The 24824-nt window shown below is 36.6% G+C and overlaps 1 long non-coding RNA gene across 1 annotated transcript in view; it reads left to right on the top strand.

The window, feature by feature from the left end:
• Positions 1-23285, top strand: part of LOC106993734 (uncharacterized) — a 38891-nt gene extending 15606 nt beyond the window's left edge. Inside the window, exon 4 of the long non-coding RNA XR_003723249.2 lies at positions 23088-23285. This is a non-coding gene — a long non-coding RNA (uncharacterized LOC106993734). The remainder of the gene's footprint in view (positions 1-23087) is intronic.
• Positions 23286-24824: the final 1539 nt, after the last annotated feature.

The raw sequence follows: 24824 nt of genomic DNA on the forward strand, positions 1-24824 counted from the left end.
CTTCTCTGGCAGCTCCTTTAAGGATCAACAGATAGTCCTCTTGGAACTGATAATGAAATATAATCCAATCTTAACATACCTGGAAAAGGGCTAAAGGGAATGCATACGTTTCAATAGGGGAGGAACTGGTACAAAACAATAGTTAGCAAGAGGCAACAAAGAATTTCTGGCAGAGTGGGTTTTGCTATCTAAAACTTGCTTTTTCTAATAGAGACAACCTCTCATCTCCAGATACTCCATGACTTTCCGGAAGAAAGGCATATAACTTAAATTGAAGTGATAGATGAAATAAACCCGTGGCTTTTTTGGCTTTTGGGTCAGGCCCCTGTGAAGTTAGCAAAGGCAGCAGAAGCAGCTATGCTTGCATCAGAATGCAGAATGATGCCCATCCTCAGGAATCATTTCACACCCACTTCCTTTCCCATCCATGGAGTAAGGGGACAGGGAAGTCAATTATGAGAAGGGGGATGAACTAATCCTATACTCATTCTCTGGCTTTCTGTAAAAACACTGGTTGGTTTTTAGCAGGAAAGTTATGCTGGTTATATTAGTCAGGATTCTCTAAAAAAACAACTAGTAGGATGTGTGTGTGCATGTGTCAAGTGTATGTCACATATACATACATATGTATGTGTGTAAGTATATGTCACACGCATGTACTTATATACATATGCATGTATATATTTATATCTATATAGTTGTAGGAGCTAAGTCTGAAATTGTGGGGCAGGTTTACAGTCTGGAGATTCCAGGAAGAGTTGATGCTGCAGTCTTGAGTCTGAAGACAGTCTGGTGGCAGAATTCCTGCTTTCTTAGGAGACCTCAGTCTTTTTTCTTAAGCCTTCAATTGATTGGATGAGGCCCACTTACGTAATAGATGGTAATCTGCTTTATTCTATCTGATGTAAATGTTAATCACGTCTAAAAAGAACCTTTGCAACAACATCTAGACTGGTGTTTGACCAAAGTACTGGTCAAACTAAAGTACTGTCATAGCCTAGCCAAGATGACACATAAAATTAATGACCACATTGGGGTCCAGACTGGTCTGCATGATTTAGGCTGGAGAGGAGAGGAAGACCCTGCTACTGAGCTATGCCCATCTCTGAGAAACCAAATTTTATCTTGCACGTTATATCTGATACTCATTGAACAAACATGGAAAAACCTGCTATGTGCAAAGTTCTTTGCCAATTATTCTCTGCTTTTAGGAGGTCTTTTGCTGTTGTAAATTGGAGGAAGAGTACAGATGCAGACAGACACTCTGGGAAGCAACTTAGTATGGTGGAAAGGCACTGGGTTGTAGAGACAAGAGTACCGGTTTTGGCTGTGTGACTTTGTGCAAGTTTTCACACTTCTACACTCATTGGTGATTCCATTTTATCAAGATCTGCAAACTGTCTAAGCCTTATATTTATCTGTAAAACCATCATCAACATCATCATCATCAGCAGCAGCATTACCCCAGGATTTAATGGAATAAAACATGTAACAATTTCTGATATATTACAAGTCACCAACAATAGTTCTTTGTCTTCCTTCTCTATCACATTGCTAAGTAAAAAGGGGTGTGAGAAACTATGATGAGGGGCAGAGTGAGGGAAATGGCACCAGGCATGATGTTGCAGCCTTGAGTCTGAAGGTAGACTGGAGGCAGAAAATTGGAACATTTAATCAGGTGTACCCCATAGTCAGCTGGCCAGCTGACTCTACGGGGCAGGTCTGTGGTGCAGGTGAGGCTTCATATTTATCTACTATTTGGTAAAAATGAGGTGCTGTTCCTGAAATCTAGAATCCTGATGGTATGACTATAAACATTTCAGAATGATTCTCACCCTTTTCAATCCCTTATGCCGCAATCTCCATTTATAGTTTTGAGTTTTGAATTTTAAGCCATGTTCTAAAAATTCCAAAGTTCAACTCTTAGAAAATCCCAAGTAGTCTAAGAGTGTTTTACACCAAAATAGTCACAAGATTATGTTAGACAAGTTAAAATACATGCATTTTAGTATATACTTTGCACAACCTCTCTGAAATGTCTTGTTCAAAAACAGAAAACTCAAAGCTGCTCAAATGTTTGTTATGGTCTCTTAGTTCGATAACTGAAAGTGACAGGCTCTACTTTTTCCATAGGCTCCCACAGCAGTTTGTGGGTTGGGCTAACATCATGTTGCTTTTCTCTCACTGCATTCTCTGGCGTGTGTGTGTTCTACAGAATACCTATATTTGGTCCACAGATGTCCAGTGAAAAGAAAAAGAAAAGTTTATGGTTTTTGATGCCTTATTAAAAACATGCACAATAGGTTTTCTAGTCTGTATAAGATGGGAAAAGGGATGGTAAGGGGATCACATACTTTATCTTAGTCCTTCAAAGGTGAATTCATTACTTCACCCTGTGATTTGATGGAGGTAGACATTATTATTTTAACTTGACCATCGGTTGCTAGTTAATAGTACCTGCACATACTATCACTAGTGGTAGATAACAATGGGAAAGCTGATACTAGTATCTCTGTAACTTTGTTAGAGTTTTGGGCAAGTGAGCCAAAGCAAGTTCTACCCCCAAGTAGATCTCCATTTATCCTCAGAGACACAAAGGTCATGAGACTGGAGAGGACCAGGTCATGATTAGAGAATAATTATGAAGGGATGACATTATATACATTTGGTTAGCTCAGCTGTTCATAACTGTGGATGCAGATCACACAGATAAATGCATGGCTGATTAAACTGGCATCCCACTCTTACTGGTGCTGTGCCAATCTGGGGGCCATTTCCAAACAAGAACATAAGAATTCAACTCAAGGGAGTCAGAGTTGTATAAATTCCAGGCTATCATATGTGGAAAATACAGACTTCAAAACAAGGTACTTAGAGAAGGAATTGGAAAAACTAGAGATTGATAAAGATGGAGGTGCAGTAAGAAATAAAGTAAAAAAAAAAAAAAGGCTTTTTGGCACATTTCCATTACCACCTTGAGCATACAAGAAGTCCTCTGCAGATGCTCATTGAATGAATGAATTGAAAGATATCCCTCTCCTCCTGCCAAAAGAAAAGAAAACAGAAAGACGAAAGTCACAAGTCCCTAAAAGCAATTCTAGAGAAAAACAGAAAGGAAAAGAAGTTACCTGAAGTTCAGATAAGAGGGGAAATAACAGTTGAAAGAAAAGCTTAAAAATTGGAAGAAAAGGAAGAGGTTTGATTCAATTGGAGGATTCAACAAGCTTTTCCTCCCCAAATTCTTGCTACATATAATGGCATGATACAGAGCTAAGTATATTTTATGAATTATTTTATTTCTCAAAGCAATATGAGATGTCTACTCATATTATGCCCATTGTACAGATGAGATCAGAATCAAGTCTGGACCAAGTGTGTGTGAGACCAGAGGTATACTTGTAGCTATTGTCCAAGATGGACAGTAAATTATATGATACCCTAGCTGTAGGGTCCGCTTGAATGAATAAGACACAGATTTTGGCCTCTAAGGAGCTTATACTCTAGTGGAGGAAATCAACCTGCAAACAATTTTAATTCAAAGCAGAGTGACATGAGAGTGTACTTAAGGGGCAAACTGGGAAGTTTAGGCCCAGAGAAGAAGCACTTAATTCTGCTTTGTGGGTGGGTTTAAACAACCAGTGTTAGGGAAGAAATAAATGGGAATGTAGTTTTCCCCACCAATTTTCTGTGTGTGTCCTAGAAATAATTCCTAAAAAGGGATCTTACAGCCGGACAGACCAATTAAAGGTGAATATATTCTAACCTCTGCCTTACATAGAAATTAAATCCTAGCAAACCCTCTATAGGTTTAAGGAAGTAAATTTCTATTCCCATGAAAGACAGCAGGTACTTCCTAGTCATTTCACATCATGATCACTTTAAGGAAAGCCAAAAAGCTGACTGGGAAAAAAACAAAAACAAACAAACAAAAAACAACAACAAAAAACCCTTTCAGCTGTTAAAGCTGAGACCTGTGAAATCTTTCCTAAATTTTTGTTTAAATTGTTATAAATTTGATGCTGAATCATACTTTATTTACAAAAACATCCTGTGTCCCAATGAAATCTTTCTTTATGCCGTTTCCAAGTAGACCCACTTTCTTAAAAATAAATTTGTAACACTGTTTTTTTAAAGAGAAATCTCAACTAGCAGATGTATATCTATTATCAAAATATAATGTCATGTATATAATACACAAATTTTCTCCAACATAGCAATGCCTCTTAATATATTAAAATTATTCCTTTATAAATTATATATAATTTTTCTCAGCATAGCATTAAAGATGGTTAATGTAATCTAGTGTTTTGCACTTCATAGAAAAAAAAATCCCATTAGGAGAAATTCAAAATGTTTTACAAATATGCCATGGAGTAGGTTTTAATCATTGCCCTTCTCTTCATTTGGACAGTAAGTGAAAGACTATTGGCTGAAATGACTTATGCAAAGGTGAGAAGCACTAACAAAGTTTAGCCCTGACTCTGACCGCTAACACCGTCATTCTGTCCCAGAAGCCATGTCATCGAACTGCTGGTCAGTCATGAAGAAAGCATTTCTGGAGCCTCACCCCTAAGTGAATTTGCTTGGCAATAGGTAGAGGGGATAAATTAGTGACTTCCTTCTACCTACTGAACAACTTGCTGAATATCTTGTACACGACCCAGGTCACTGAGATACAATCTAAGAAAAAAAAAAAATCAGCACATTCTGAAGAGAATGAAAGCAGTTTCTATTCCAAAGATAAAATCAATGGAGTTGTCATAGGTAGAAATTAGTTTTTGTGTATTTGTTGTTTTCTTCTTCTGTCTCAGGTCTCTCTCATTATTGCTGAAGACTTATAGGAAAAGTGACTAAAATATTTAAATTGTTTATATATTGGAAAATTTTTTTAAAGAATATTGATTCTTAGGAATGAGCTAGGTAAGAGGACTAATTTGGAGAGATTAATCAGTATTTGGGGTTTACTGAAAATGTCACTACAATCCAGTGGCCCCAAGCTATGCAAGACAAACCAGTATATTATTTCTCTAAAAGGAATCTAAACTGAGTGTATATACATGATGACACTCAGCTTTACCTTTGTTCTCGAGTGAAAGTAAAAGAGATTGGTATGTCATCTGTTAACAATGCTCAAGTTAGAGAATTCCCTGCAGGATTTTACTTATGAAAAGATAAAAAAGAAAAAAAAAGTTGTTACACATTTTTTTCTAACCTGTGCCTCTGCAATCAAGGAAAGTATGATCTTCTATAATTTGATTGTAGTTGTTTCTTTAGCGTGGGAGTGTTCACCTACAGTAGAGTGCAGTGTGTTCACCAGGTAAATGAGAACATATGATAATAATCTTTGTCCCAACAGGCACGGTAGAGCTGATTGTTCCTGGAAGCTGGCGGCATTCACTCTCTTTAATCAAGTTATAGCTGAAACTGGTTTATTAGGAATGATACTAGGATGTGGAGTGCTGATTCTTGTTTTCCCAGGTGCTTTTAAAACTAAGTAATCCTCAAAGAGTTAGAGAAATCACCACAGAATTTGGTAAAGCACTACAGAGATATGTTTTCTAAACATTTAGCTTTTTTGGAGTGGAAAAGATGACAGAAAATTCCTTTGTTTAAAAATAATTTGAGCAATATTTCAATCATAATATAGGACAGCATGAAAAAGAAAAATAATCTATAGTTCTACTTTCATGAGGTCACATTGCATAGGTTTGAATTCCACTCTTCCCTTTTGTAGCTGAGTGAACTTGAAAGACTCTATTGAGCTTCTTTGCACTTCAGTTTCCTCACCTATAAAATGGAGATATTAATAGTAGCTAACGAATGAGGTTGTTTCAGGATTATATTAGATTAAATATACAAAGAACTTAGAACAGTGTTGACACATGGTAAGTGCTTAGTAAATATTAGCTACTACTATTGTCAATTTTGAAATGAATATATTAAGAATGTAGCTCCTTTTAATCTTAGTCCAAATTCTGTATGTGTTTAAGGGGTGTAATCTCAGTACGCATACCATTTTAAACTTATTTTTCTTTTTTCTGCATAAATATCTTTTTGATGTGGCTGTATAGACTTTATAAGTATTACTTTTAATAGCTCCATGAAGTTGTTGCGTCATTATGTCCTGCAATAGTGCAAGAATGCCACATACCTTTTATAGTATTACAATACTTTTGTTGTAATATGTACAGGTTGTTCCTATTATTATTTTATTATATATGCAAGATAGCACTCAGATTAACCCTTGTTTTTGAGTGAGGCAAAATATAATTATATTTCATAACTGTAAAGTAGTATCACAATGAACATGTTGGAAAATTTATATTAATTCTATTGATTTTTTGCTTAAGGAATAGAATTGCTAAAGATAAAATATGAACTTTTAGAAGAATGACATTTCAATAAAACTTTCTAAAATGGTTGCCCTAAGTTACAATATCATAAGTATTATGTGAATATTTTACAGCATATCTTCACTAGAATTTGTGTTATTATTTGATAGATATGAACAAATGTTTATATCTCTTCTTATGTGAAGTCTTGTTCATATCATTTGACCTCTAAACTCTTGAAATTCTTTTATTTTCTTTTATATTGAGACAGAGTCTCACTCTGTCATCTGGGCTGAAATGCAGTGGTGCAATCATGAATCACTGCAGCCTTGATCTCCTGGGTTCAGGCGATCCACCCACCTCAGCCTCCAGGTGGCCGAGATTGCAGGCATGTGCACCCACACCTAGCTAATTTTTTAATTTTCTGTAGAGATGGGGTCTCCCTACATTGCCAAGGCTGGTCTTGAACTCCTGGGCCCAAGTAATCCTCCCAGGTTGGCTTCCCGAAGTGTGGAGATTAAGGTGTGAGCCACCTGGCTTGGGCAGAATTATTTTCGTATACACTTAAATTTAGATATGAATCCTTTTTTTTTTTTTTTTACGTCTGATGAAATGATTTTCCCTTCCATTGCAGTTTTTTGATTTATATAATTGTGATTTTTCAAATTTTTACATATTTGAAAATTTGTCTTTGAATCTTTTTTATTATATCTGGTTTCATCTAGATAAAATTATCTTGTTCTATTTTTTCTTATAAATAAATTGTTAACTTTGGGGTTTATTGTGATATACCATATAAGAATGATTGAAAAAAAACATTGCTGCAAACCATCACATCGAACATCTGGTATTTGGTTTTATGAGATAATAATTATAAGTAAGGGAGAAATACAACAGGATTCTACTTACTATTGAAGCTGAGAGCAGAAGGCAGATTTTTTGAAGAGAGGGTCTCTTTACTTTCCACATTGCTTTAAATCTCCCTGATCCAAACAACAAGCTCTGAGAAAGGGAAAAAAAATCTATGCCCCAAATAGAGCAGAGTTTAGAACTAAAGACAATGCTGGCATCTCATTGTCTGCTTAGGTTAGCTGATCTAATTTATCTTTTCTTTTCATGAAATTAGTCTCAAGCAAACACACTGTTCACACTTTTAAGTTAAGGGACGCTTAATGTGCTTAGTGCTAGCTAGAAATATTGATTTCTTAATGTAACACTTAAACACATATATTATTGCATCAATTCCTGGCAGAAACTATTTTAATTCTTTGAACTAGTAAAAAAGGAAAGTCCTGTTTGTGGTTAAAAATATGAGTGCATTTAGTAACACTTCTGGCCTGGTAAAATTACAATCCAGAAATGCTAACAAAAAATTTTTCCTTATTTGGTTACTTCACTTTAGCACAACAAAACCTTGTCTTTGGTTCTTTAAGCAGTTAACTTCAGTACATCAAATGTTTCTTAATCGAGGTGCTGAAAATTAAAAGATAAATAAGAAAAGGTTTCTGCTGGGGCAATTTAAAGCCTAGTGCAGACAGATACAGAAAACTGATTGCAACATAATTTGGTAAATCTTAAGGACCAGACCATTTAACTGCTTTTGTCAAAGATTTTAAAGGAGACTCACAGTTTACAGTTAACAGTAGCGGGGCTATTATCCTATCTCCCTTTTGACACTGCCCCCAGCTTGACTTAAAAGGGTTTCAGAACCTCCCAGTCTCCTTTCCCACCACCCCAAGCACCTAGCTCCTCAACCTGCCCCATCATCACATACCACCCAAGGATCCTATTCCCAAGAAGGAAGATATACTTAGAATGAATTTTCCACGTTTCCTTCAGTGGTGATGGAACTAATCATCATGTTTCTTTTTTTTTTTTTTTAATTTATTTATTATTATTATACTTTAAGTTGTAGGGTACATGTGCATAACGTGCAGGTTTGTTACATATGTATACTTGTGCCATGTTGGTGTGCTGCACCCATCAACTTGTCATTTACATCAGTTATAACTCCCAATGCAATCCCTCCCCCCTCCCCCCTCCCCATGACAGGCCCCTGTGTGTGATGTTCCCCTTCCTGAGTCCAAGTGATCTCATTGTTCAGTTCCCACCCAATCATCATGTTTCATACTCCTTTTGGTCTCAGCCACCATAGAAGTCCAAGCATTCCAGGTCATCACGGGAACTCTCCTCCATATATTTCTGTATATCCCTTGATCTGACTCAATCTCCCATTCCTTCCAAAACTGCAGTCTCTTCCAATGCAGCTGCTGGAATTCAGGGCTTGGGAAGCACAGTCTCTTTTATTTTCTAACTCTTCTCTGAACAACACCTTCACCTTCTTGCTCTAAGCCCTGGCTCACCACCCAACCCAACCCATATCCTGTTTACCATCAGCCTTTTCAGGGGTGGTTGTTTTTGCTCCCACACCCTATGCTTCCAGGTCCTGGAGGTAGGGACAGGAATACTCCTTGTTTCTCATTGTTTATCCTCTTTCAAAAACCCTTCATCTCCTATTTTCCAAGCCATTCCACTTCATGATGGAAGATTTTAGCAGCTGGCTCATTGCATTTCCTTGTACCACGACTCCTGTCATTATATTTAATGATGTCAACATTTATGTATGTCATTATTTTTCAAATTTGACTGCACATTTTTGTTACCTCATGATGTTTTAAAAATCCTACCTGTGTTCAGTTCCTCCCCCAAGCCAAAGAGGTACTGATTTAGTTTAGTCAAGGTAGGATTTAGATACCAGATTTTGTTTTGCTTTAAAAAAACAAAAAAACAAAAAACCCCACAACTCCTATGATCTGAGTATGCAGCAGGGTTCAGCACCACTTACTTAGATCAGTTCTACAGTAAGCCTTTTCAATGATTTGACCTTCTGACTCCAATATCTCTTTCTTTCCCCAACCCCATCATGTTCACCCTAGTCATACCCTAGAATTTGTCATTATCAGTAACCTCCAATATCTAGTTTTTCATCATTCCACTTTCAGATATTCACAGCATCTCTTTCTGCCTCCTCACTTAAGTACATCATTGCAGTAATCTATGGACTCACTCCTAGCCTTTGTCCTAATCATCTCCCTCGCTTGTCTTTACTTCTTTCCCTATTCTTCTTAGATTCCATGGTTTGTCACTATAACTCTTCTGCATGTACCCTCAACTCTTTTGTCCTTCTCTCTCCCCATTATATTTGCCTAGCAAAATACAAACCCTGATTATATTTAACTCGCTTAATCTATATCTGCATTCAAGCAGCTAAATGGGATAAGAGAACAACACACACATTTACTTTACATTATGGCCACAAATCTCTGGTGGGTCCTCAACACTTCAGGAAATTTTTTGTAGTAGAATTCTCTGGTCAGTTCTTTTTCCAGATAACTGTTTGGTATCTTCCCCCCTTTTTAAACCTCCAACATTCCCTCCTTGTCTTCATTTTCAACTGATAACCTGGATTTTTATTTCATAAGAAAATAGAAGTAAGCAGAAGAGAACTACTTCCCTTTACCAAAAGGGAAGCAAACACACTGTTCACACTTTTAAGTTAAGGGACGCTTAATGTGCTTAGTGCTAGCTAGAAATATTGATTTCTTAATGTAACACTTAAACACATATATTATTGCATCAATTCCTGGCAGAAACTATTTTAATTCTTTGAACTAGTAAAAAAGGAAAGTCCAAATCTATCAAATCTTTACCAAATCTATCAACCTCCTTGCTCCTCACCCAAGTGCTCTATCTTCTCTTTGGTCACAGATGATAAACAGCTCCTGCAGCCTGGCTCCTCACCCGCTTCCACCTGTGCCAGGGCTTTACTCCTCTAATCATCTTTTTTCTCCTGAACATGACTCTTCCCTCTTACTGTAGATCATTCCCATCAGCATACAAATAGATCCCCCATCTCAGCAAAACAAACCCAATCCTTTCCTAGACTTCCGGTTGCATTCTAGCTCCAGTTGCATTCCTCAGCTCTTCTTCATAGCAAGTTTCTTGGGAATTTTCTCTACTCACTCTAACTTTCTCACTTCTCATCTCTTTAGCCCACTTCAGTTGGGATTTAGTCGTCATCACTCTCCTGAAATTGCTCTGTCAAATCACCAGCAATCTCCATGTTGCTAAGAGCACCAGTTAATTTTCAATCTTCATTTTATGCAACCTCACAGCAGATTTGGCACAATCATCATCCACCCTGAAGCATTTTCTTCTCGAGCCCTTCTGGATACCACTATCTCCTAGTTGTTGTTCCATCTCATGGCTGTTGCATCCTGGTTTTCTTTGCACACTCTACCTTTCTCAATATTAGAGTGCTCCCGCTTGATGTTCTTGCTTGGTCCTGCCTTCTTCACTCCCTGTACTCACTTCCTAGACCATTTCATCCAGGCACATGTCCTCACATAGCATCTTCATGCTGGTGATAATCCCCCTCCATCCTTTCTCCTAAGCTCTAGGTTTAAATATCCAGTTGCCTAGTATGTACATTCATTTGTGTTATCTAAAAAGCATAACATGTTAAAACCAAAATTATTTTTTTCTTCTCACATCTGCTCTTTATATGGATTCCTGTTGGCATATCCATCCCCTAAATTGCACAATCTAATATCTAGGCACTATCCTTTTTCTTTATTTTCTCAAATTTGACTTTTTTCCTTCTCTTTTCCTTCCTTCCTTCCTTCCTTCCTTCCTTCCTTCCTTCCTTCCTTCCTTCCTTCCTTCCTTCCTTCCTTCCTCCCTCCCTCCCTCCCTCCCTCCCTCCCTCCCTTCCTCCCTCCCTCCCTCCCTCCCTCCCTTCCTTCCTTCCTTCCCTTCTTTCCTTCTTTTTTTTCTTAAGGCTCTTACTCTGTTACCCAGTGTGGAGTGCAGTGGCATGGTAACGGCCCACTGCAGCTTTATCTTCCTGGGCTCAAGCAATCCTCCTACTTCAGGCTCCCGAGTAGCTGAGACTACAGGTATGCATAACCACATCTGGTTATTTTTTTCTATTTTTTGTAGAGATGGGGTGTCTTGCTGTGTTGCCTGGGCTGGTCTTGAACTCCTGGGCTCAAGCAATCTTCCTGCCTCAGCCTTTGTAACTGCTGGGATCATAGGCAAGAGCCATGCTGCCTGGCTCACATTTGACATTTCTATCATCAAGAAGTCTTGTCACCTCTACTTAAAGTACCTTGAATTTGAGAATTCTCACTGTCTCCACCTCTATCATTTTGGTCCACACTATTATTATATCTGACTGTTGCGTTAATCTCCTAACGTGTCTTCCTATTTCTGTTCTTGCATCCTTTCAATCAGTTCTTCACATGGCAGCACATTGTTTTCAAAATATAAATTTGTTCAATTAACCTGGCTTAAACCATCCCATAGTTTGCTGTTACACCGAGAACAGGGTAAGTCCTTACTAATGCTCACAAGGCTGTTTGTGATCTGGCCCTGACCCACCTTTCTTTATTATTATTATTATTATTATTATTATTATTATTATTATTATACTTTAAGTTCTAGGGTACATGTGCACAACATACAGGTTTGTTACGTATGTATATATGTACCATGTTGGTGTGCTGCACCCATTAACTCGTCATTTACATTAGGTATATCTCCTAATGCTATCCCTCCCCCCTCCCCCCACCCCACAACAGGCCCTGGTGTGTAAGATCCTTTCTGATGTCATCTCTACCAGCCCTCCCTTACTCCAAGCTGGCTGAATTTGCTTTCTGGAGTGCACCAAGCTTGCTCCATCTTTTGGGTCTTTGTACTTGATCCTTACACAGCTTATTCCCTTATTTCTTAGAAGAGATGCCTCCCAATTCCCAGATCTCCCTTATCTAAAGTGAAGCTAAGGCTGCCTATTTTATATTCTCTTACTTTCTGATATTTCCTCCATAATTCTCATTGGTACTTGAACTTAAATATTTATTTGTTTACTTTATTATTTGTTTCTCTTGCTAGAATGTAAGCTTCCTGAGGTTAGAAATTTTATGTCTTGCTTATAGTAGCATCCCCAATGCTTACATGAGAGATCCTCAGTACGTATTTGTTCAATAAATTAATAAAATGTTATCACTAAAACTGATGTTAATATTCATGAAAAGAGATTACCTTACTGATGTTACCTCATTATTCATTGAAAACAAACATGAAACTATTCATGTGTTCATGTGCCACTTAAAACCATCTTGCTTACTTTTGAATGCCACTCCAGGTACAACACTTTGATTAGCACTATTTTCTATCCTGTGAACATTTCAACCCAGGGTTTGTTGGCCCTGATTGGTTCAATCAGGCATGGGTACCTGGCCAAAAAACAACCAGTTTATTATAGTTTGATTATCAACTGAATTTGAAACTGGCCAAATCATGCATTATTACCTAGTTAGGCTGAAGCATGCTTTTGGGTAGGATGGAATACGTAGCAACTGACTATCATTACTGTCTTATTTATAATATTAGAAAACTTAAATTATCTTGAATGTCCAATATAAGAGGACTGGGTCAATACATAGTATGAGATGCTTACTGTATAGTGTGTATTTTGAGTGAAAAAATCAGAGAGCACAATTGTTTATGCAGTATGACTTTGGTTTTATTAATTTTTTCTCTTTGTATATATATTTTCGCAAAGAAAAAACAACCCAAAAATTTAATAGGGCTTCTTTTTTCCTAGATGCTACCAATGAGGATTGTAGGAACATCCCATTGTAGGTGGTTTTATTTCTTCCATATAGTCTTATAAATATTTTCAAATTAATTTAATTAGAATAAAAATCATGTTATTTAGAAACTTTCCATAAAAAGAGCATGCTAACATTTTATGCATTGTTTAAAACTAATTTATATTCTTGCATTATATGTGCATTGCATATAAAACTATGTAAAGTATTATATTTAGTTATGCATTATATATTTATATCAAGTAACAGATTAGAATGGATTGTATATATTATTTCTACACACACATAATTTCATAGATTAGTGAATTATTTGGCAGCACTTGAACTACTACTTCAGTTCAAATGCTGAAGAGTGTTTTATGGTGATTCCTTTAAATAATTGCCAAACATTTGCTTTTGTTCTAAAGAAACCACAATAAAGATAAATAAGTCTAAGTGCAATTATATCAATTTATGAGAATTAAAAAGTTAAAGGCCTAGTGTTTAAAAGTCAAACTGTGGAGTGATGAGAGCTTCATTGTAACATTATCATTTGTTTTATAAATTCAAACATATTCCTGGTTAGATTATAATGACCTCCTCTTTAACCTCTAAATACTGCATGCGTATAAAGTAGAAAAGTCAGCTGTTACACAGTAAGTCTCTAAGAGTAGTTTATTAGAATTCAAATATTGAGGCTCAGGACTGATAATTATGTGGAAGAACAACCTAAAGATGATGTGTAAGAGCATAATAAACATAAATTTTGAGTTGAGAAGTAAAAGTAATGGGCTCAGTTTGTATTTAATTAGGAAGTCTTTCAGTTTCTCTAAAATTCAGGCTCAGCCATAATTCTTTTGTTCATTTATTTGACAGATATTTATAGAGCATCTGCTATGCCAACTGCTAAGATTCCAGTGGTGAAAAAGAGAGATGCATCCTACCTTTTTGAAATAGACTGTATGCTAGTAAATAATTACACAATTTTTCAGAAAATTTTAATTATAATCCATATGAAAACACTGAAATGGGGTAACATCCCATCTGAGGTGAGATGTAGAGCCTCAAGGAATCTTTTCTTAGTAATATTTAAAGCTTCTCAACCCTATTGACCTAAAGCACTCTGGCAGGGGGTGAAATCTCTTTCTTCATAGCCTAGTTGGAAACTGATTGTACAATTAGACACTGACATGCTCAAAATTTCTTACTTCAATTTCCTTTATGCTATAGCACAGAATACTGAGTTGAAGAAGAGGAATGAGAACAAAGTCAGGGACTTGCCAACCAATGAGAAAGTCCCCAATGTAATGGCTCCAAAATGCCATTGATGCCTACTGACTATTCTAAATAGACAAATAGAAACATTTCTAGGGCGGGATGCTGGGTGAAAGGACAGAGAGAAGGGGAAAGACTAAGGGTGTAGAAGGAAATCAGTTTCCATTGTTTTCAGACCACTATTATGTGCCAGCAGTATTACATGTGTAATATCTAATATTTGCAAGAATTCTGCACACAGATATTGTCGTAATTTAAAGGTGAGGAAACAGGCCAAGAAACTTTGAAGGACTTGGTCAGGATTACTTAGCAAGTACATTACAGATCTGTGATTAAAATCTAAGTCTTTCAAACTCTATACCTAACATCATTTATATATTCTTCACTAGTAGCAGAATATATACACAGGTGGGAAATGAGGAGAATAACGATAGAAGGAGGTGCCAATATATTATAATTATGCTAAAAATGCAAGAATTAAAAATGCTAGCAAATAAAACCATCTAATGTAATCTAAATTTGGAACTGCCTAATTTGATTTATTGCTGGGAACTCATAGCTCTTCCAACTGCAGTTTTTTTTCTTCACCCTCCTTTACCTCACTCCTTCCAGGAATTGGTTCACCAAGAAGCTTAATCTATTCTGTGATATGGGCCACTGTAGATTGAATTTTTGGTCTCAATTCTTCATTGTCCCATGACAGGTTTATCTTATTCCCTCTCTTGCCTTGCTCTCATGTGAGTGAAGTGTATTTTTCCTACTCTTTGACTTTGGGCTTAAACATATAACTTGCTTTGACTACTGGGATGTTAGTGAAACAGAGACCAGAAATGTACCTGAATGGTTCTGCTTGGTCTCCTGGGCTGAAGCATTTCACCATAAGCACTTGCCCTGGACGGCAGGTTCCCCATCAGTCTAGCCTGAACAAAAACTTGGAGACTTGAAGTGAACCTGCAGTCAAGAGCCAAGGCCAACCAACCCACAGCTTGAAAGACAGCTTCAATTAGCCAAACCATATGAGTTACAGATCCACAAGTGTAAGAATAAATGTTGTTGTAAGATGCTGAGTTTGGGGGATCATTTTTTATGCAGCAATACTGTGGCTCTAGGCAACTTATGTAACCATGATGTCCATATAAAATTACTGGAGACATATAAGAAGAAAAATATCTTTATTATTTCTGAGTCATCCAAGGCAGGAAAATAATGAAGGGCTGTGACTAAGAGATTTGAATAGATGGCCTGAGCACCTATGAGAGGACTGTTCCTGAATGCTTATTTGCTGGACTGGGGTCACTCCAGAGTAAGAGGTGGAGGGGAGACCTGTCGGTGTGAGAGCTCTTTCCCAGCCAGACGCTTAAGCTTAGCCCTAGGAGACAAACAAAAGCTGCCTGTCAGTAGAAATAAGATAAGGAACAAAGGATTAAGGCAGTGGTTGTGTTGGCTCTCTGCTCTACTGCCTTACAAATAAGATTAGTAAATTGCTAAACATAGTTTTTGTGTTACTAGTTGACTTCATTTAATTTCCCTATAGAATAGTATATTCAGCCAAATAGGGCTTAGGCCTCATTGGATTTATCAGTATATACTTTGCTTATGAAGTAAGCTAGAGATTAAAGTCACTGGAACAAAGCACTAAAAATGAAAGTGCTTGAGGCAATTTTAGTCTCAGTCTAGATCATTGCCTGGTGAAGGATTTATCACAGAAATAACTTATTTAAAAATATGCAGGTGAGGTTTTTACTGTCATATTTAACAAAAACACACATGGGGCTTATCATGAAATATGCTAGTGTGATGTGTCTGTCACCCCTAAGGAATCTGGCATCAACACTAAAGCTCTGCTATATGATGCCAAAGACACTATTATGAAGTAGTTTACTGAAAGAGATATAACTACCTAATTTATACCGTACACATCAGAAAACAGCACTTTAACTCAAAAAATCCATATTTTGTTTCCAGTTTTAAGTTATTTTCTGATAGACTTAAACCAAATTCAATGCTTTTTAAATTTCAGATGTTAAATTGTTTTAGTTCTAGAATTTTTCATTTGGTTGTTGTTGTTGATCTTTTCAGTTTACAAATCTCTCCTAGAATTTCTCCCCTTTTCACCCACTGAAACCATATTTGAAATAATTGTCATGATTATTTTAAGGTTCATTTACTGACCAGAATTGTAGACCTATTTCTGTTAACCAATTTTCTCATTTTTTGTACACATTTACTTGTTTCTTTACATTACCAGTAATTTTTAATGGCATTTGGGATATCATAGATAATACATTGTAGAGATTCTGGATTATACTATATTTCTTTAAAGGGTATATTGGAAAACCTTTTCTATAAAGGGATAGATGATAAATATTTTAGGCCTTGTAGGCCACCTTTGGTTATTGGTATTTCTTCCCTTTCCCTTCCTCTTCCTTTTCTTCTTCCCCAACCCTTCCTCTTTCTTTTCTTCTTCCTCTTCTCTTTCCTCCTCTCCTTCCTTCCTCTTCCTCCTCCACCCTTTAAGAATGTAATAATCTTTCTTATCTCGAAGGTCATACAAAAAGAGGCCATAGGTTTTAGTTTGCTAACTGTCACGCTAAATAGAGGTAGTGTTATTCTAGCAGATAGCTAAATTATAGGCAGATGATTTTGAACTTGTGGGGTTTGGTTTTACAATTTGCTAAATTAAGCCCGTTTTAGTTTTGCCTCGAGTTGAAGAGCAAATAATCTCTTAGTCCTGGAATGTAGTCTTGTCTTTATATGTATAACCTTTCTGGAATTTCAATGGAAAATTACAGTGTTTTGAAGCCTCTCTAATTTAGTTGAACTTGAACTCTAAACTGTTTCTCTGCAGTAGGTAGCAGCTGAAATACATGATCGGTTTTTTATCCTTTCAGTGTTTCAGCTGTGGTTTTCCTCAGCTTCCTTGGAGTCTCCCCCATGCACAAGCAGTCAGCCAAGGATTTGAGGGGGATATTATTATGCAACTTTGGAGGCTTCCCCTTCTGTGACTCCATCTTCCCCTTCTGTGATTCCATTTCCTGAAAAGGAAATTCCTAATATGACTTCAATAAGAAGGCAAGTTTTGTTTTGTTTTAGTTCTATATTCTAAACATTGTGGGGACCAGAGAGGGGCCTCTTGGGGAAAAACTATAAAACCCAGTGACTCTCTAATTTCCAGGTTTAATTCACCACTAGTTTCTGTCTGCTTTTGATCACTCTTTAGTGCCTTTAAATTTTTGTTTTTAAAATACTTTGTACACAATTTATAATTGTTTTCTGAGGATGGGTTCATCTGATACAAGATATTCTGTCATACTGGAAGTCTCTGCAATCATAATATTTGAATTTCCCTTACAATTTTACAAATAAAGAATAAAAACTATATAGTGAAAGAAGCAGGAATGATGATCAAGGGGTTTAGACAGAGTGTGACCTGGTCTGAACAGTGTTTTAGATTCATCTGTCTGGTTGAAGGGTGAATGATGGTTTGAAAGAAAAGTGAGAATTCAATTCAGAGAGTCCAGTTAGGGAAACATTGCAATAATTCAGCTGAGTGATATCAAGGGCTAGAAGATATATCTATATAACAAAATTTGGACTTGAGCAATATTTAGGAATTATAGTTGGCTGAATCCAGAGATTGACTAGATGTCAGGGGTGAGGTCTAGCATGCTTCCCAGATTTTGTTTTGGTGCCTAGTAGCTGGGGCGAACCATTAATGACCCAGGGAACATAGGAGGGTAAACAAGTTTAGGGGCAGAAGAGGTGAGAAATTTGTATTGTGTTACACATACACATCTAGGGCAGATCTATAAATGAGACAGATGCCAAAGTCTTTACTCAGTGTAGATTTGCTTTGAATATTTTTAGAAAAAATGAATCAAAACTGTAAATAGTATTTCATAATAATGTATTGATTACTAGGGCTTCACATTCATTATCATTTTCCCTAGTACTGTTGGGTTTCTAAAATATATTCCTGGCATATTAATACTGATGAGGACAGAATTCCAACATTCATTTTTAATATTTTTGTTTCCTTTCATCCCCTGTAGCATTCATTATATGATGAGGTAAGATTGGTCTGATAGGAATTGTTGGTATGGAACCATTTTTCAGTATCTTTCTCTTATCAATAATTTATATAGATACAGAACATATATTACATATTTTTAAAGCACCACATATAAACATGGACAATTCTCCTATGTCATGAATAGATTAATATTCTATGTTCTTTTGGTAATTCTTAAGATAGAATTTAGCTATGTAAATCTATTAAGTTTTTTGTTTGTTTCAATTCTTACTATATAAAATATATAAATTGTTCATACCTCTTAGAAAATGTATGTCACATAGAGTATATTCTTTTGCTGTATAATTCAAACTGCTTTGCACTCAAATTTTCTGAATCTGAACTTTTTCAAATTATGCTAAGGAGTTTAATATTTATACTCAGATCTTTTATAGAATATTAAATATATAAACCTTGGATTTCTTCCTACATGTGGGGGTGGCTAACTAAACTCTGAATCAAGATAGTTATTTCACAAAAAAATACTGTGAATTGAGCTTACAGCTAGAGGTAACTTAAAAAATTAAATGGCCTCTCAGCACTGAACGACTAGTTAATACCTATAAAATCATTGAACAAGAAAGACTCTGAATGATTTATTTTTTAGTCTTTGATAAAAACAAAGTTCTATGCTTAAATTCCTGGAACCATATTTGTTTTGTTTTGTTTTGAGACAGCATCTTGCTCTGTTGCTCAGGCTGGAATGCAGTTGCACCATCATGGCTCACTGCAGTCTCAATCTCCCCGGCTTAAGTGATCCTTCCACCTCAGCTTCTCAAGTATCTGGGACTCCAGGTGCATGCCACTATGCCTGGCTAGCTTTGTATTTTATGTAGAGACAGGATTTCACTTTGTTGCCCAGGCTGGCCTTGAACTCCTAGGCTCAAGTGATCTACCCACCTCAGCCTCCCAAAGTGCTCAGATTATAGGCGTGAGCCACCAGGCCCAGCCTGGATTATATTTTTGATTTTCAGTATATTCCCTTACTTTCAGGCTATCATCTTAATTCCCCTGTATCCATTGTCTAGCTTCCCTTTTTCTCCTTCCCATTGGCGTTCAATCAATCTACAGTAATTGACTCTTTAGAAATTTCCTAACTCCATCCAGTCTTCCCTGTTTCCTCAGCTACTATCCTAGTACAAGTTGCAACTACTTTTCGTAGCCTCTTACCTGGTCTCCTTACATCCTAACTTGCCCCTAATTCATTGGTCAAATCGTTGCCAGTGATGTCCTTTCTAAAATAAGAAGACCTTCAATGGCTATTTTCCTTAGGGAAAAAAAAATTACGAATTCCTTAACATGGCTTGCAATTTTCACCCCAATATGACCTTGGGTTTCATACTCACCTCATATCATTTCACTCTCTCCATTTGAATTCCAGCCATTCTAAGTTGCTGTCAGTTCCATGTTTTTCCACCATGCTCTCATTTGTGCTAGTAAATGAACGCTTTGGTGAGTGCTTCAAACCTCCTTCTTTTCATGACTAATTCCAACTCACCCTTTGGGTACCTTTGAGGCAGCACTTCTTCCAGAAGTCCTTTTCTTTACTTTTCCTTGATACTAGAATATCCTGAATTTCCTCTGTCATAATATACCCCAAACTTTGTCATAACTTCTTCTCTAATTAGCTGACTGATTCAATACTGCATGCTCCATGGGAGCAGAAACAGTGTCTTCGCAGCTCTAGTTATCTAGTATTTAGCAGATTCTCAATAAATACTGTATGCAAATTATCTCCTCTTTTCTAAAATCTCTTGACAACAAACCTTTTACTAGTCTAACAGATTTAAAGACCTAGGTTCAGAAATTAGATTCTTAGACTTAACTTGAATCCCATTTGTACTGATTTGAGCCTCATCTGAATCCCCTTGGTTTCAGTGGGAAAACGGGAGCCTTCTGACACCCTACCATCATTATCTCTTTTAATTATATCTAAAGAGGCTGAAAAACTTGGGGAATGTTTGCCGAGTGAGAGTATGTAGACTATTTTTCCTCCTTGAGCAGTTAATCAGCATCTTTCAAAAACGTCCATTGAGGATTATGACCTGCTTAAAATACCAAGCTTGTGTCTGTAGTGAAAAATCAGAAAGAATCCCACTTAAATTTCAACACGAAAGCAACTTTGAAAACCACAGCTGAATGAGAGCAGGGTTTATTCATTCTGAAAGCCACGATGATATCCCAACACTTTCACTCATGATGATTCAGGTAAGAAACCTTGTGGATTTGACATTAGTTACATAAAAGTGTCATCACAGCTCTGCTTCTTGTGGTAGGGGCAATTCAAAACAGATAGAAATAACAAGAGCAATAGAAATATAGTTGATGAAGCCTGCATGGCTGAGATGGAAAGCTTGCATTTGCAGCTACAAATTTAGAACAGTTGCAAAGTGCACAAAACTCTTCACCTTAGATTATCCTGTTACCAGAGAATTGACTAGTCAAGTATAGAGCAGTGTGGGGTATTGTAAAAATCAACAGCAAGGGTTAGAAATATAAAAATTCAGGACACAAGGGAGGGGCAAATCCAGACTAGTACTGACACAGATACCTACTCTGGCCACAGCTGCTTAAGAACATCACCTACACTTTTGAAAAAGAATTGGTTGTTAATATCGGAGCATATAGCAGTTATAATTTTATAACTTCTTTTTAATTTGTTATATACTTTTAGACTATGTAAGTAGTCTATATGAAGTATAGACTCTTTAAATAATTCAAAGACTCTTATGAAAATATTTCCAATGGTCTTGAAGAAAATAGAAAACTCCAGTCAGTCATCAATTTATTATGTTCATTGCATTTAGATATTCCTGAAACTTCCTGAGATTGATGAACTGTTTCAGTTTTCTTTCAGATTTTGTATTTAAATTGATAGTCTTTCAAGTATTTCACATAGATGGGTATGTTTAGCATCTTTACTCCAAACCAGTTGCCAATAAAATATGAAAACGAGGACAGATTTGAAAACTGGATGTGGAAATAAAACTCTAAAGTCATAGTCCTGGTTCCCACATTCCATCCCCACCCCAACCACTGCCACTCTCTCATTCCCACCTGTCTCTCTGACAGGTAGTGGTAAATGGAATCCAAGGTAAAAATTTAGGAAAATTTAAGCATATTTTTGTTTTATTCATATCCCTCCCACTACTCAAAAAAAGCGAAACCTCTAAATAATTAAGGCAATGTGTTGCATTTTTTTCCTGCTGATGGACAACATTAATTCCTTATGAAACAATAAAAAGTCTGAAGTGTTTTCGGGGAAATTCTCCGTAAGCTTTTTAAATAAATTGTTTGTCAATGAAACCTTACCTCTAAAAGTTTGTTTCCTCTAATACATGGGCATAATACTGCTCTGTACAAGAAAATGCTGGCATATATATATATATATATATATATACACACACACACACATATATCTACAAACACATACATATACACAAATACATATACATATAAATATATGTATACATATACATATACAGTAACTTGTTGAAAGTCCTTTAAGGCAGTGAAAAAGATGGCTATCTGCTTGGGAAAATAGAGCATGTAGGGTGCATGATATATAGATATAGACATTGTGTAATATATTATATGTAATTATATATGTCATAATATAAATAATAATATATAGTATTTAAAATACATTACGTATAATGATATATTTTATATCTATATATGTATTTATATAGACATATCTATATATCTATGTATATTGATATATATAAATTTATGTTGATATAAATACACACATATATATATATTTAAACAGATACTCAGGATCCTAGTAATGGTGATGGCTGACAGATGTCTTGAATAGACACAATTATCCCTCTGAACCTATCTGGAGGTGACATCCAGCCTTACCTCCCTGAAGTACAAACAAGTGCCTTTCAGGGTTGGAGACTAGTGCAGAAGCGAGTCCTGTGGCTAGAAATGGATGTGCTCTGTCAGCTTTTTACATGTAGGGAGTGCTTGGTCCTTGTTTTCAGCAGATTTCCTTTCACCACGGTGACTATCTGGATAGAGAATAGCTGAAAGCATGTGAATTAATGAAAGAGGAACTGCTCCCCTTGATGTTCAAGTGAGCTTTTCTAAGATATGCTTCCTATCACTCAGTACTAACCCACTCAAAGTGGATTCAAAATATTTTCTCCACTATTGGTTGTTTTAGAGCTTTATTTTAGCTATCATATTTTATACAGCTTTCATGTCTGATTTTAGTAGTTCTCTTGAAGAAAGGTATACAATTTAGAGACCACATTAAAGGCAAGACTTTTACCTTGGTATTGGAAAGGGAAATGTATCCAAAGAAACAAGTAGAAGGGGATAAATATTCATGCTTCATTTACTGATGTCTAATCATGTGTCTGTGGAGCAGAAACCTGATCCCGATATTTGGCTTATGAGCTGTGGGTTTCCCAGTGGACATCTCATACAGCAATTTTTAAAAAGAGGTTTAGATCAGAGATCCCTTATGAAAAGTTGACAAATGTAATAAACCTTCTCCCCAGAAAAAAGGGGATCCCTTAAAATTCACTGGTGGGCCCTAAATTAGAAATCTATTCTATCAAGTGTAAAGGAAATAAAATGGTGTAGTTAAATCTTGGTAGCATAGTTATTCTTTCTTGTCCAAGCACTATAATCTAGGTGGAGCTTCTGCAAATATGAACTGCTATATTAAGCTATCTGGCCTGCTGTAACAAAATACGCTATACTGGGTGGCTTAAATAACAGAAATGTATTTTCTCACAGTTCTGGAGGCTGGTAGTTCAAGATCACGGTGCCAGTGCAGTTGGGTTCTGGTGAAGAATTTCCTCCTGGCTTGTGGAAGGTGCCTTCTTGCTATGTCCTCACAGGGGGGAAGATCAGAGAACTGCAGCATCACAGTAAAGGCAAGTAAGGGCAAGCAGCCATTTGTAAAACTTGTTGACATGATTTTTTTTGCCTCTTGTAGAAATACATTGAGAAAATGCGCTTCTTTAAATCCATACTTTGAGAAAGTTTATAAACAAAAGCCAAGAACTACCTGTGATTAGTAATAAGGTTCCTGAATTACAAGAGGATGACCTAGCACAGATTAGACTGTGTAGACAGGAAAACACTAGGTTATGCAAAAGAGGGAACAGATGAATCTAGAACTATTTTCTTGACCTCAGTGGTCAAGATTTATCAGCTCTTTCTTAGGGAGGCACGTGTAGACATAAATTTTAGAGTTAACTGAGTGAAGGAATAAATGATAAACCATTTTTGGATTTTATTTTATTTTATTTATTTATTTTTTTGTGATGGAGTCTCTCTCTGTCGCCCAGGCTGGAGTGTAGTGGTGCAATCTTGGCTCACTGCAACCTCCGCCTTCTGGGTTCAAGCGATTCTCCTGCCTCAGCCTCCCAAATAGCTGGGAATACAGATGTGCACCACCATGCCTGACTAATTTTTGTGTTTTTAGTAGAGATGGGGTTTCGCCATGTTGGCCAGCTGCTCTCAAACTCCTGACCTCAAGTGATCCACCCCACTTGGCCTCCCAAAGTGCTGGGATTACAGGCATGAGCCACTGCACTCAGTCTTGGATTTTATTTATAATATAAATGTTTTCTCATTTTTTTTTTAACCACTTTTTTTTGTTGCCATCAAAAAGTTTTTAAGTTAATAAAAGTTTTTAAGTTTTAAAAAGTTTTTAAGTTAAAAAAAGTTTTTAAGTTTTTTACCACTCTTTTTTTGTTGCCATCAAAAAGTTTTTAGTACTCACTTAAGTGTGCTGAGGTTAGGTACACCAGAATGGAATATGAGAAGTATGACTCAGGTTTCTTGAGTAGGTAAAAATTTGTTAGAAGTACCTCCAATAAATATCTGTTTTTAAAAGTCTAATTTATTTCCGAGCTATAGGTTGCATTTAGAAGACTGGGACTCCAATCCTGGGCGCTCTCTCTCCCTCTCTTAACTGCCCAGTGCCTAATTCTCCACAGCACAGGAACACTCACATATTTCTGGGACAAAGGCAAATATACACAGGCTCCTCAGGTTAACACGGCAATGAGCCCTCCTGACGGGGAAAAGGAAGCCAACATGTTTTAGCAATCACTTTTCCATAATAAACTGTAATGCTTTTGCAGAAGGTGGGTCCTGACACAAGGCTTTTTGGGGATTAAGTAGATTTTAGTCATCAAGCTTGATTCCAGGTAGGGCTTTGATATATTTTCTTTATGTCAGATACTGTATGTTTTTTTAAAAAGAAGTATGATTTCTCTAGGGCAGATGTTTGATGGAAATTTATGGGCAAATTAGATAATCACTGAACTGATTCATTCTCTTGGTATGTAACATTTAAATATTGATTGTGACAGTCTCTGCCTTCAAAGAACTTACAGACTAGTTACTGAGACACACAGCAAATTACAATGTAATGTGGAAAATGCTATCAGTGCAGTGGGAACCCATAGCAAGGGGTGCCTCAGTAAGATACTTGGGGGTAGGGCATAGGAAGACTGCAGC

This window comes from Macaca mulatta, chromosome 15, assembly GCF_049350105.2.
Source record: "Macaca mulatta isolate MMU2019108-1 chromosome 15, T2T-MMU8v2.0, whole genome shotgun sequence".
NCBI lineage: Eukaryota > Metazoa > Chordata > Mammalia > Primates > Cercopithecidae > Macaca > Macaca mulatta.